Below are 12,532 nucleotides of genomic sequence, written 5' to 3' on the forward strand. Positions count from 1 at the left end.
TTCCGTCAACAAGGAAACACACAGCCTGAAGTTCAACAATGTGCACTGAACGGTCTACTTCCAAACACTCCTGCTTGCACCAGCCTGGTACTCTGTCGTCAGACCCTGCCACAGGTTGCTGCCTATGCTCCTTTACAGGAATGGTCAAGGCTCCGACCTCCACATTCTGTGATGAGTTGTGGACGTCCTCCATCTTGTCTGCTACTCGTCGTTTCACCGTCCCTCAACTACTTTCAAAGGTCCTGACGACAGCAGCGTGCGACAGCGGAGTATCTCTGCCGTTCTCGAGGATTTTGTTCCGAGGCCCCGGACCGTACCAATTTGTCGCTTATGTCTGTGGACTTCTCCACTTGCGGCCCGTATTGTCGTTAGCATGATTCCACATTCGTCTCTGCTCCCTTATGTAGTGGCATTACTGCCTTACTTGCCCACAACCCCAGAAGGCAGCATCGAGTAGTGGCCATAGTCTTCGTTCATCTGTGGAGAGTAAGCTTGCTTATTTCTGAAATCGTAGTGCGCAGCCTTTGCATGTTGACTTAAAAATGACGTCCATTCTACAACAGGCATTCAGTAAGTAATGCAACACATTTTTTCCCTCGGCAAATGTCGGTGGAAAAAATGCGGAATCGCGAAAGATACGCAGGAGGAAGCAATATACGAGAGGCGTTCAGTAAGTAATGCAACACATTTTTCTTCTTCTCGGCCAGTTTCGGTTGAATTGAAAAATGCTTAATTTGTTGTGGGGCATCGTTGAATATTCTCGCTTCAGCCCCTACAGTTTCCTTAAGTTCCGATAGGTGGCGGCGCTATCCATATCCTTCAAAATTGCGTCTGTAAGGGAGATGCTTTCCGAGCCGAAAGCTGTCACTGAGTTTCTCTCGATGTAAGGCCAGAGCATCACAGATATTCATATGCGCTTGCGCAATGTGTGCGGAGACCTGGCAGTGAACAAAAGCATGGTGAGTCGTTGGGCGATGCGCGTGTCATCGTCGCAAAACTATCACGTAAACCGTCAGATATTCGGCGTGCTGGCTGGCCGCACACACCTGTGTTCGAATGTGATCGATGGGTCACAAACACACATATCGCTGTTCAGCTGGGCGTCTCTGTCGGCATTGCTGACACACTTGTCCACCAGTTGAGCTACTCAGACATGTGTGACTGCTCGGTTCCTCGCTGCCTAACAGAAGGCCATTAAGAGCAACGAAAGACCATTTGTGCGGAATTGCTTGTGCGTTACAAGGCTGATCGTGACAATTTTTTGTCGAGTGACGTCAAGGGCTACGAAACATCGGTTCATCACTTCGAAGAGGAAACAAGACGGTAATCCATTGGTTGATGCCACACCATCTCTCCTCCGAAGAAAAAGTTCAAACCCTCTCCCCCAGCCGGTCTTCTGGGACTCTGAAAGGGTTATTCTGTTTGACGTTCTCCCTCATGGTGTATTAATCAACTCTCAAGTGTATTGTGCTACCATCAGGAAATATAAGAAACGACTTCAGCGTGTTCGTCGCCACAAAAATGCAAATGAACTTCTTCACCACGACAACGCAAGGCCTCACACAAGTCTGCGGACACGAGAGGAGCCCACAGAACTTTATTGGACTGTTCTCCCTCATCCGGCAACGGCCTTGCCGCAGTGGGTACACCGGTTCCCGCCAGATCACCGAAGTTAAGCGCTGTCGGGCGTGGTCAGCACTTGGATGGGTGACCATCCGGGCCGCCATGCGCTGTTGCCATTCTTCGGGGTGCACTCAGCCTCGTGATACCAATTGAGGAGCTACTCGACCGAATAGTAGCAGCTCCGGTCACAGAAAACCATCATAACGACCGGGAGAGCGGTGTGCTGACCACACGTACCTCCTATCTGCATCCTCAGCTGAGTATGACACGGCGGTCGGATGGTCCCGATGGGCCACTTGTGGCCTGAAGACGGACTGCTGTTCTCTTCCTCATCCGCCATGCAGCCTGTATATCGCACCTTGCGACATCCATCTGTTTGGCCCAGTGAAGGATGCTCTCCGCTGGAAGCACAACATTAATGACGGGGAGGTTACTGATGCAACAAGAAGGGAGGTTATTGATGCAACGAGACATTGACTCCGACGCCGACCATGCGGCATATAGTCCCTCGCAGCAGGGTGGGGTAACGCCGTCGCACTGAACGCTTTGAACGGAGATTATGATAAAAAACAGGCTTTCGTAGCCAAAAGAGTTGAGAATAATATGGTTTATTGGAAACCCGTATAAAACCAACCTGCTTCCAGAAAAAAAAGTTTTGCATTACTTATTGAACGCCCCTCGTACGTCAGTCGGATCATTTCGATATCCTCAATGTTGGGATGGGTGTAATTGACGGTCTCGCCGACAGTATGTAATTCCACGTAGCAGGCGTTGCGTCAGTGCACTTCGACTGCGAAGTTGTGAACACAGTCGCCCGAATGCTTTCCCCGCGTGCTGTTCCAGCCCTCCGCGTACGTGTTTCGCTACAAGCAAGAGCGTCTGCATTCTAATGAAGCGGCGAGGCGGCCGCAGGCGAGGTACGAGACGGACGCGCCGTGCGGTAAATTGCCTCTGGATAGCCGCGAGCGCCGTCAGTGGGCGGGGGGCGGCATTCCACGGCGCCTCCCACTCGCGGCCGGCCTGCTGCGGCGGCTGGGCCGTGTCTTCCTCGCCCAGAGGCTGTGCCGGAGTCCGACCGGACTGTCTGGAGGAGGCCCTGGCATGTCACCGCTACGCACTGAGGAGAGCCGTGCCCAGTTCTACACTGAGGTGGCCAGCGATATGCACATATGCAGATGACGGCAGTATCGCGTACACAAGGTGTAAAAGGGCACTGCATTGGCGGAGCTGTCATTTGTACTCAGGTGATACGTGTAAAAGGTTCCAGATGTCAGTATGGCCGCACGACGGAAATTAATACACTTTTCACACGGAATGGTAGTTGGCCTAGACGCAGGCACCATTCAGATTCGGAAATCGTTTGGGAATTCAATATTCCTCGATCCACAGTGTCAAGAATGTGCCAAGAATATCAAATCTCAGGCATTACCTCGGACAGATGTGAAAATTACTGAACTATCAGTTTAATAAGCCACGGCTGCAAAATACTAACACGAATTCTTTACTGGGGAATGGAAAAACTGGTAGAAGCCGACCTCGCGAAAAGTCAGTTTGGATTCCGCAGAAATGTTGAAACACGTGAGGCAATACTGACCCTACGACTTCTCTTAGAAAATAGATTAAGGAAAGGCAAACCTACGTTTCTAGCATTTGTAGACTTAGAGAAAGCTCTTGACAATGTAGAGTGGAATACTCTTTTTCAAATTCTGAAGGTGTCAGGGGTAAAATACAGGGAGCGAAAGGCTATTTACAATTTGTACAGAAACCAGATGCAGTTATAAGAGTCGAGGGACATGAAAGGGAAGCAGTGGTTGGGAAGGGAGTGAGACAGGGTTGTAGCGTATCCCCGATGTTATTCAATTTCTTTATTGAGCAAGCAGTAAAGGAAACAAAAGAAAAATACGGAGTAGGTATTAAAATCCATGGAGAACAAATAAAAACTTTGAGGTTCACCGATGATATTATTGTTATGTCAGACACAGCGAAGGACTTGGAAGAGCAGTTGAACGGAATGAACAGTGTCTTGAAAGGAGGATATAAGATGAACATCAACAAAAAGAAAAGTAGGATGATGGAATGTAGTCGAATTAAATCGGGTGATGCTGCCGGAATTAGATTAGAAAGGAGACACTTAGAGTAGTAAAGGAGTTTTGCTATTTGTGGAGCAAAATAACTGATGATGGTCGAAGTAGAGAGGATATAAAATGTAGACTGGCAATGGCAAGGAAAGCGTTTCTGAAGAAGAGAAATTTGGTAACATCGATTATAGTTTTAAATGTCAGGAAGTGGTTTCTGAAACTATTTGTATATAGTGTAGCCATGTATGGAAGTGAAACGTGGACGATAAATAGTTTAGACAAGAAGAGAATAGAAGCTTTCGAAATGTGGTGCTACAGAAGAATGCTGAAGATTAGATGGGTAGGCCACATAACGAATGAGGAGGTATTGAATAGAATTGGAGAGAAGGGAAATTTATGGCACAACTTGACTAGAAGAAGGGATCGGTTGGTAGGGCATATTCTGAGGCATCAAGGGATCACCAATTTAGTATTGGAGGGCAGCGTGGAGGGTAAAAATCGTATAGGGAGACAAAGGGATGAGTACACTAAACAGATTCAGAAGGATGTAGGTTGCAATAGGTACTGGGAGATGAAGAAGCTTGCACAGGATAGAGTAGCGTGGAGAGCTGCATCAAACCAGTCTGTGGACTGAAGACCACAACAACAACAACAACCTCGGACAACGCAGTGTCCGACGGCCTTCACTTAACGACCGACAGCAATCGCTTCCGCTTAGAGCTGTCAGTCCTAACAGACAAGAAACACTGCGCGGAATAACCGCGGAAATCAATGTGGAACGTGTATGATGAGCATATCCGTTGGGACAATGCAGTGAAATTTGGCGTTAGTGGGCTATGGCAGCAGACGACCGACGCGAGTGCCTTTGCTGATAGCACGACATCGCCTGCAACGCACTTCCTGGGCTCGCGACCATACCGGTTGGACCTTAGAGAATAGGACGGGCGAGTGCCTGACTCAGCTGGTAAGAGCTAGTGGCAAGGTTCGAGTGTGGCGCAGTCCCCACGAAGAGATGGACCCAAGAAGTCAGCAAGGCACTGTGCAAGCTGGTGGTGGCTCCATAACGGTGTGGGCTGTATTTAATGGACTGGATCCTCTTGTCCACGTGAACCGGTAACTGACTGTAAATAATTACTTTGAGCAATCCATAGATTTCATGTAGCCAAATGTCGATGAATTGTTTTGGAAGACTGTGCGTCTTGGCTCTCGGCCACAGTTGTTTGCAGTTGCTTTCAAGAACATTCTGGACAATTCGAGCGAATGAATTGACCACTCAAATCGCCCTACATGAATCCCGTCTATTATCTATAAGACATAATCGAGTGGTCAGTTCGTGCACAGAATTCTGCAGCGGCAACACTTTCGCAGTTATGGACGGCTATAGAGGCAGCACGGCTCAGTATGTCTGCAGGGGACATCCAACGACTTGTTGAGTCTATGACAAGAGTTCGTGCACTACGCCGGGCAAAAGGAGGTCCGACGCGACATTAACTGGGGGATATGAAGATGGTATACGTTCTTTCGGACATGTCCGAAAGAACAGGTACCATCTTCATATAGTTAAGTCTAACCGGCCATTGACCTCCTCCTTCTGTGCGGATGTAGACGCATTGCCGGAACAATTACGCGACTCGATAAGATTGTCTGCCTCGAGTAATGAGTGTAATGGGCTGGGGCACTATGAATGTAATGTGTGGACATTAAGTTTGGAATGTGGGTCTCACAGGGAGCGTGCAAGGGATAAATCCCAGCAGTCGCGCTATCCTCTGTCCCCTCGCTGGCTCAGATGGGTAGAGCGTCTCCCATGTAAGCAGGAGATCCCGGCTTCGAGTCCCGGTCGGGGCACACATTTTCAACTGTCCCCGTTGATGTATATGAACGCCTGTCAGAAGCCTAGGGTCTTGATTTAATTATCATTTCATTTAACTTGTGAAAGGCATCCACCTAAGTGTATACACGAAGCAGACCCGCAGTACGCGCCGAGCGTCTGCCTACTCAAGCCGAAGTTGAGCATTCTGAGCCCTTCCTCCGTCTTTGATGGCTTCGCGCCGAACAAGTGGGCGCAGCGGTTTAGACACTGGATTCAAATTCGGGAGGGCGGCAATTGAGACGCCCAGCTCCCTGTCTAACATTTTCCGCTGTTTGGCAGCTTAAGGTAAGTGCCTGGATGGTTCTTCCCTTTGAAACTTTCCTTTGATCCATCCTCGGAGCTTCCACTGGATCGCAAGAAAACACACCCGAGGCTGCAGACAGAATTCACGCAGTCTTAGCGTTAAGCGGAGCGCGAGACACATTACGGGACGTACTGCTCCGAAGATTTAGTCGGAAACGTCTATTTTGTCATAACCACTACAATAGAATCACAAAAGTTATAGCTTAAACAAAGATTAGCCTACCATTATTTCTCCCACGCGTCTTTCGCGAATGGGACAGGAAAGAGGGGAAAACGAAATGGTACCGAAAGTACCCTCCGCCGAACGCTCTTCAGTGACTTGCAGATTATGGATACGCACATAAGCTTTCGTTCCTTTTAACTGTAAAGCAAATAGCCTTACCGTGCCGCCCTCCTGTTAGAATATGGCGGGTACTGCAAGTACGTTCCTTAGGACAGCGGAGGGCAGAGATGGCGTTGTTCTCGGGAGTTACACCCGGCCGAACGGCAACAAAGAGAGAAGAGAGAAAGAGAAAGAGAGAGAGAGAGAGAGAGAGAGAGAGAGAGAGAGAGAGAGAAAGAGGGTATGAGAGAGAGTAACGTCACTAGGGCGACAGGAAGTGCGAAGCCCCACAGCGTCGTCTGTCGCGGTTCTTTTGTGGCGAGCCCGCCGGGCCGTATCTGCTGTTTACGGCAGCAGCTTCTCTGCACGGCCTTGCTGGCTCTCTCCTGCTCCTATGCAACTTATTCATTCAGTACCAACGAGTCAGAGTGGAAAGTGACAAGACACGAGTAAAGGCCCCTTTGCGCATTCAGGTTTTTTCGGTCATGTTCGCATCGATTGTCCGCGGTACTCATTTCGCATTTACACCTGCCAACCACGTGTCCGCACAGTCCTGAATCAGTGATCTGAGTGTGCATAGTATTTTCTGACCATGGCTTGTTGGATATTTATTCTATTTAATGCAAATATTTTGGAAGTTATAAAAAGAAAAAGTTCAGCGCAGAGAAGATAGACAAACGACTGGCTTGTAATACGTGTAAGGCTTTCGTACCTAAATCTTGTGAAGGAGCTAAATATTGAAAAAGACGACTGGTTTAACTACCTTTGTGTTCTTGCAGTATGTTACACCGTATGGTACTTGGCAACTGGCAGAAGCTACTGTATGCTGATCTGCAAATTTCTGCTGTTTCGTCACCCTTATCGTTGAGCCAAATCATTCCAGAAACATGTAGTGCCACATATGAAGTATTAAAGCATTTCATCTGGTCTGTACATGCGGTCTGTGTCCATTCAATCGCCACAAGATTTCGTACAGACAGGCACAGACAATTTTTTCAGTCGGTGATTCGCTCACTCATACCGATTTGTCTGTACAGACAAGTCGGTGCACGTACCTGAGTGTGTAGAGGGCCCTTAAAGTATCTTCACAGAATATGATGCTGAGTCGCTTAAAGTAGCCACATTGTTGTGCTTTCTGAGCGTGTTTGAATCTGAAAATTAACTAACTTGTAGCGACCCTACTTCATATTTTTTTCTAAATATCGTGACTTTCCTCGGCTACTTCACCAGTCCCAAGTCGCGTCTGCTAAGTAACGTGACCTTGCTACGACTTTCACCTGTTACGGTAGCAAAAGCTGCACACTCGAAAATCCTAATAAAATTTCGCTTCGACACTTTTGAGAACTGATTTTCCTGGGGCTAGTGAACTCTTGCAGTTAGCTCAAGGTAACATCGGTAACACTCCCATCACGATCTGACCGACAGGTAGCAAATCTAGCATCATGCTTTTGAATTGCTTCGATGTCTTGCGTGAACGTGACTAGGTGAGGATCCAAAAACTTGAATAATGAAGATGAATGGATTGCACAAGCTTTCTCTTCGCTATCTTCTTTATGAGTGCGCTACACGTTACTAGAACTCTTGCAGTTAACCGTAGTCGACCGTTCGCCTCCACTACAACTGACCCTGTGTAGATTTGTGCTCGCTTCATTACACGTCGTGTCGATACTTTACGTCTGGACTCTTAATCGGGACGATGGAGCCGTCCGTTGTGGCCGAGCGGTTCTAGGCGCTTCAGTCTGGAACCGCGCAGCCGCTACGGTCACAGGTTCGAATCCTGCCTCGGGCATGGATGTGTGTGATGTCCTTAGGTTAGTTAGGTTTAAGTAGTTCTAAGTTCTAAGGGACTGATGACCTCAGAAGTTAAATCCCATTTGAACCATTTGGGACGATGGAGGCAAGCAGCGTACCATCAACGCATTTACACTATATTTGGACTTTTGGTCAAAATGTTTGTCTTACTTTAATGTGCCAGCCTGTGTCCGTCTTTTGCGTCCCGTCACAGTACCACTAGCTCGCCAGAGTGTTTCTTCTTCCGCTGTGTCTCCGACCACGTCCACTTGTTTTCAAACCAGATGTCTTGTAGTACAACAGCTAGGCCAACTGTTCCCTCCCATTTCAAAATATCAGCATACGCTCAGGCTGAACACTATATTTAAATTAGTTAGAGCCATATGTTATCTTTGGAATGGAAGGAAGCAGTTGGCCATGCCTTTGTACGAGAAGTCAGCTGGTGTGACAAGAGAAGTCGTCGCGGCGGGAGGCGCTGCGAAAGAAACAACGAGCGGTAGGATGGAGTGTCACCGGTTGGCGAATTTAAAGTAAAATGAACATTTTTTGCGCAAATGACTTTATTCTATTACTGTCGAAAGGTGTAGCTGTATGTTAACGTCGCTTTTTATATTTGTTGCACTCTTAATAAACAGAACGAAGTACTTAGTTTTATTACTCTAATTTTTCGAGCCGTCGCATATTTCAGAGCACATTCTACAATCTCTGATCTTTAACTATAGATTCCAAATTCTATGCTAGGCAACAACGCTACAAGTATGGGCGTCCACATATATTTATCAAGGGAAGAGCGGCAACACTCAGTGAGTTTGGAAACCTGTCATGGGCCTAGCACAGGAGTTGCACGAAACTTCTTGCATACGTAAGGAGAGGTACCCTTATTCACATACCATTTCTGTAGGTGGTTTCTGGGTTTAAACAGTACGCACTGTAGCGTTGTTATATACTACGTCCATTTATGTGGTTACTGGTGTCACTTTTTTTTTACCTATATGATCTGAAATTGTCCGCCTCTGGTAGCTGAATGGTCAGCACGACGGACTGTCATACCTAATGGCCCAGTTTCGATTCCCGGCTTGGTCGGAGATTTTCTCCTCTGAGGGACTGGGTGTTGTGTTATCTTTATCATCGTCGTTTCGTTGCCATCGACACGTAAGTCGCCGAAGTGGCGTCAACTCGAAAGACTTGCACCAGGCGAACGGTCTACCCAACGGGAGGCCCTAGCCACACGGCATTTCCATCTGAAATTATACTTTCAAATAATTCAGTGCAGCAGGTACCCAAGAAAATAATGGACAATCTGTGAAAAAAAAACTGCACACTATTCACAAAGGCGTCAACAATGAGTTAAGGTTGGCGCTGACAAATAAAAACCTGGAAAATAAGAAAATTGGAACTGAAATATTTCTGAAGGACGTCAGCAATAATGAATAGTCAAACTCTGTAGTTCTTCTCGAAAACAGAGGAACAGGACACGCTGTACTGCTTCCTCATACACGTGTTTCCAGGGGTGCATTCGTCGCTGACTTCATTTTTACGGGCGACAATGCGCGACCGTAATGAGCAGCGCAGGTGGAGCAGCTCTCGGAGTGAGTGGACTAGTCCGCTCGATCCACCGACTTAAATTCCGTGGAGCACGTGCGGAATCCGTTGGGGAAACGTATTGCAGCACGTCCACATGTACAAAGGATCACCCACATCGCATGTCCACCGCACTGGTGAAATGAAATAATCGTATGGCATTGTTGGACGAGAGGCCCCATTCGGGGAGTGCGGCCGCCGTATTGCAAGTCCTTTTTAGGTGACGCCACATCAGCGACTTGCGAGTCAATGATAATGGACACACAACACCCAGTCCCCTGCTGCGTATCGAACCCGGCCCCCCGGGGTAGGCGGTACGTTACCGCTACGCTACGGAGGCGGACACCACGCTGGTGGAAGAATGGAACGGCCTGCCACGAGAACTCTCTGCCAACCTCTTGGCCAGCATGGCAGCAATCTGCAGGTCGTGCATTGCTGTCTGCGGTGATCTCACACCGTACTAATGCAAGTACCGCATCTCTTTCAGTTACCTCCTGTACTATACTGCAACAGTTCTTGCTGTGCACGGTCCAAGTTTTATCGAGCTGTGTTGCTTGGCAGCGGCACATCATATGAAGGTTAGTTTCCTCCTTAAGTGTATTTGTCTTATCCTTCACGATCTGCACACACCCTGCACACATCAATGCATATACGCTACTGGCCATTAAAATTGCTACACCACGGAGATGACGTCCTACAGATGCGAAATTTAACCGACAGGAAGAACATGCTGTGATATGCAAATGATTAGCTTTCCAGAGCATTCACACAAGGTGTGTGCCGGTGGCGACACCTACAACGTGCTGACATGAGGAAAGTTTCCAACCGATTTCTCATACACAGGCAGCAATTTACCGGCGTTGCCTGGTAAAACGTTGTTGTGATGCCTCGTGTAAGGAGGAGAAATGCGTACTACCACGTTTCCGACTTTAATAAAGGTCGGATTGTAGCCTGTCACGATTGCGGTTTATCGTATCGCCACATTGCTGCTCGCGTTGGTCGAGATCCAAAGACTGTTAGCAGAACATGAAATAGGTGGGTTCAGGAGGGTAATACGGAACGCCGTGCTGGATCCCAACGCCCTCGTATCACTAGCAGTCGAGATGACAGGCATCTTATCTGCATGGCTGTAACGGATCGTGCAACCACGTCTCGATCCCTGAGTCAACAGATGGGGACGTTTGCAAGACAACAACCATCTGCAAGAAACAGTTCGACGACGTTTGCAGCAGCATGGACTATCAGCTCGGAGACCATGGCTGCGGTTAGCCTTGACGCTGCATCACAGACAGGAGCGCCTGCGATGGTGTACTCAACGACGAACCTGGGTGCACAAATGGCAAAACGTCAGTTTCTCGGATGAATCCAGGTTCTGTTTACAGCATGATGATGGTCGCATCCGTGTTTGGCGACAATACGGTGAACGCACATTGGAAGCGTGTATTCGTCATCGCCATACTGACGTATCACCCGCCGTGGTGGTACAGCGTGCCATTGGTTACACGTCTCGGTCACCTCTTGTTCGCATTGACGGCACTTTGAACAGTGCACGCTACATTTCAGATGTGTTTCGACCCGTGGCTCTACCCTCCATTCGATCCCAGCGAAACCCTACATTTCAGCAGGATAATGCAGGACCGCATGTTGCAGGTCCTGTACGGGCCTTTCTGGATATAGAAAATGTTCGACTGCTGCCCTGGCCTGCACATTCTCCAGATCTCTCACCAACTGAAAAAGTCTGGTCAATGGTGGCCGAGCAACTGGCTCGTCACAATACGCCAGTCACTATTCTTGGTGAACTGTGGTATCGTGTTGAAGCTGCATTGGCAGCTGTACCTGTACACGCGATCGAAGCTCTGTTTGACTCAATGCCCAGGCGTATGAAGGCCGTTATTACGGCCAGAGGTGGTTGTTCTGCATACTGGTTTCTCAGGATCTATGCACCCAAATTGCGTGCAAATGTAATCACATGTCAATTCTAGTATAATCTATTTGTCCAACGAATACTCATTTATCATCTGCGTTTCTTCTTGGTGTAGCAATTTTAATGTGATCGTTTCGCACTCGTAGCATTGTTTTCGGCTGAGAGAAAAGAAGAAAAATAATGCGGTGCAGTACTTTCCGGGTGACCCCCGTACTAGATTGATGTTAGTGGTTGCTTGCGTCTGCCTTCCCACCGCTAGTGCACGGCTCCTGCTGTGCCGATCACACACAATGCTGTGGGCCGCGGCTGCGCTTTCCCGCGCGCCGGCCGCTCCAGTTGGCATCCGCGCGCAGCTGGGACGCTCGTCCGCGTCCGTCCGCTCATTAGCTGTCTGTGCGCGCCGCCGCCAGCACCGGATCGCCTTGACTCTGATTTTCCTGCCAGTTTTTCGCAGCTGGTCGTCCGCGGCGGCGCTCTCCGCCCTGCATTACTCTGCAGGTTGCGCTCTCGCCGCTGCCGCTCGCTCCCCGCGTCATCGCGTCTTCTGGGCTGCACTGCTGTGAGACCGAGAAGTGCCAGTCACGTACACAGAACTGCGCAGTAGCCAGCTGTCAGACTTGTTCCCGAAGCGCAGTCAACAATAGCGACGTGACCAAGTACTTCACACAAAGGTAGTGTTTGCAACCACATTCGCGAAAGGCGTTGTTGTTGTTGTTGTGGTCTTCAGTCCACAGACTGGTTTGATGCAGCTCTCCATGCTACTCTAGCCTGTGCAAGCTTCTTCATCTCCCAGTACCTACTGCAGCCTACATCCTTCTGAATCTGATTAGTTTATTCAACTCTAGGTCTCTCTCTACGACTTTTACCCTCCACGCTGCCCTCCAACGCTGAATTTCTGATCCCTTGATGCCTCAGAACATGTCCTACCAATCGATTCCTTCTTCTGGTCAAGTTGTGCCACAAACGTCTCTTCTCCCCAGTCCGATTAAATACCTCCTCATAAGTTATGTGATCTACCCATCTAATCTTCAGCATTCTTC

General features: G+C 48.6%; 1 pseudogene; it reads left to right on the plus strand.

The window, feature by feature from the left end:
- The first annotated feature begins 1,621 nt into the window (after positions 1 to 1,621).
- Positions 1,622 to 1,739, plus strand: LOC124616956 (annotated as a pseudogene).
- The last annotated feature ends 10,793 nt before the right edge of the window (positions 1,740 to 12,532 follow it).

The sequence above is a fragment of the Schistocerca americana genome, chromosome 5 (assembly GCF_021461395.2).
Source record: "Schistocerca americana isolate TAMUIC-IGC-003095 chromosome 5, iqSchAmer2.1, whole genome shotgun sequence".
In the NCBI taxonomy this organism is placed as follows: Eukaryota; Metazoa; Arthropoda; class Insecta; order Orthoptera; family Acrididae; genus Schistocerca; species Schistocerca americana.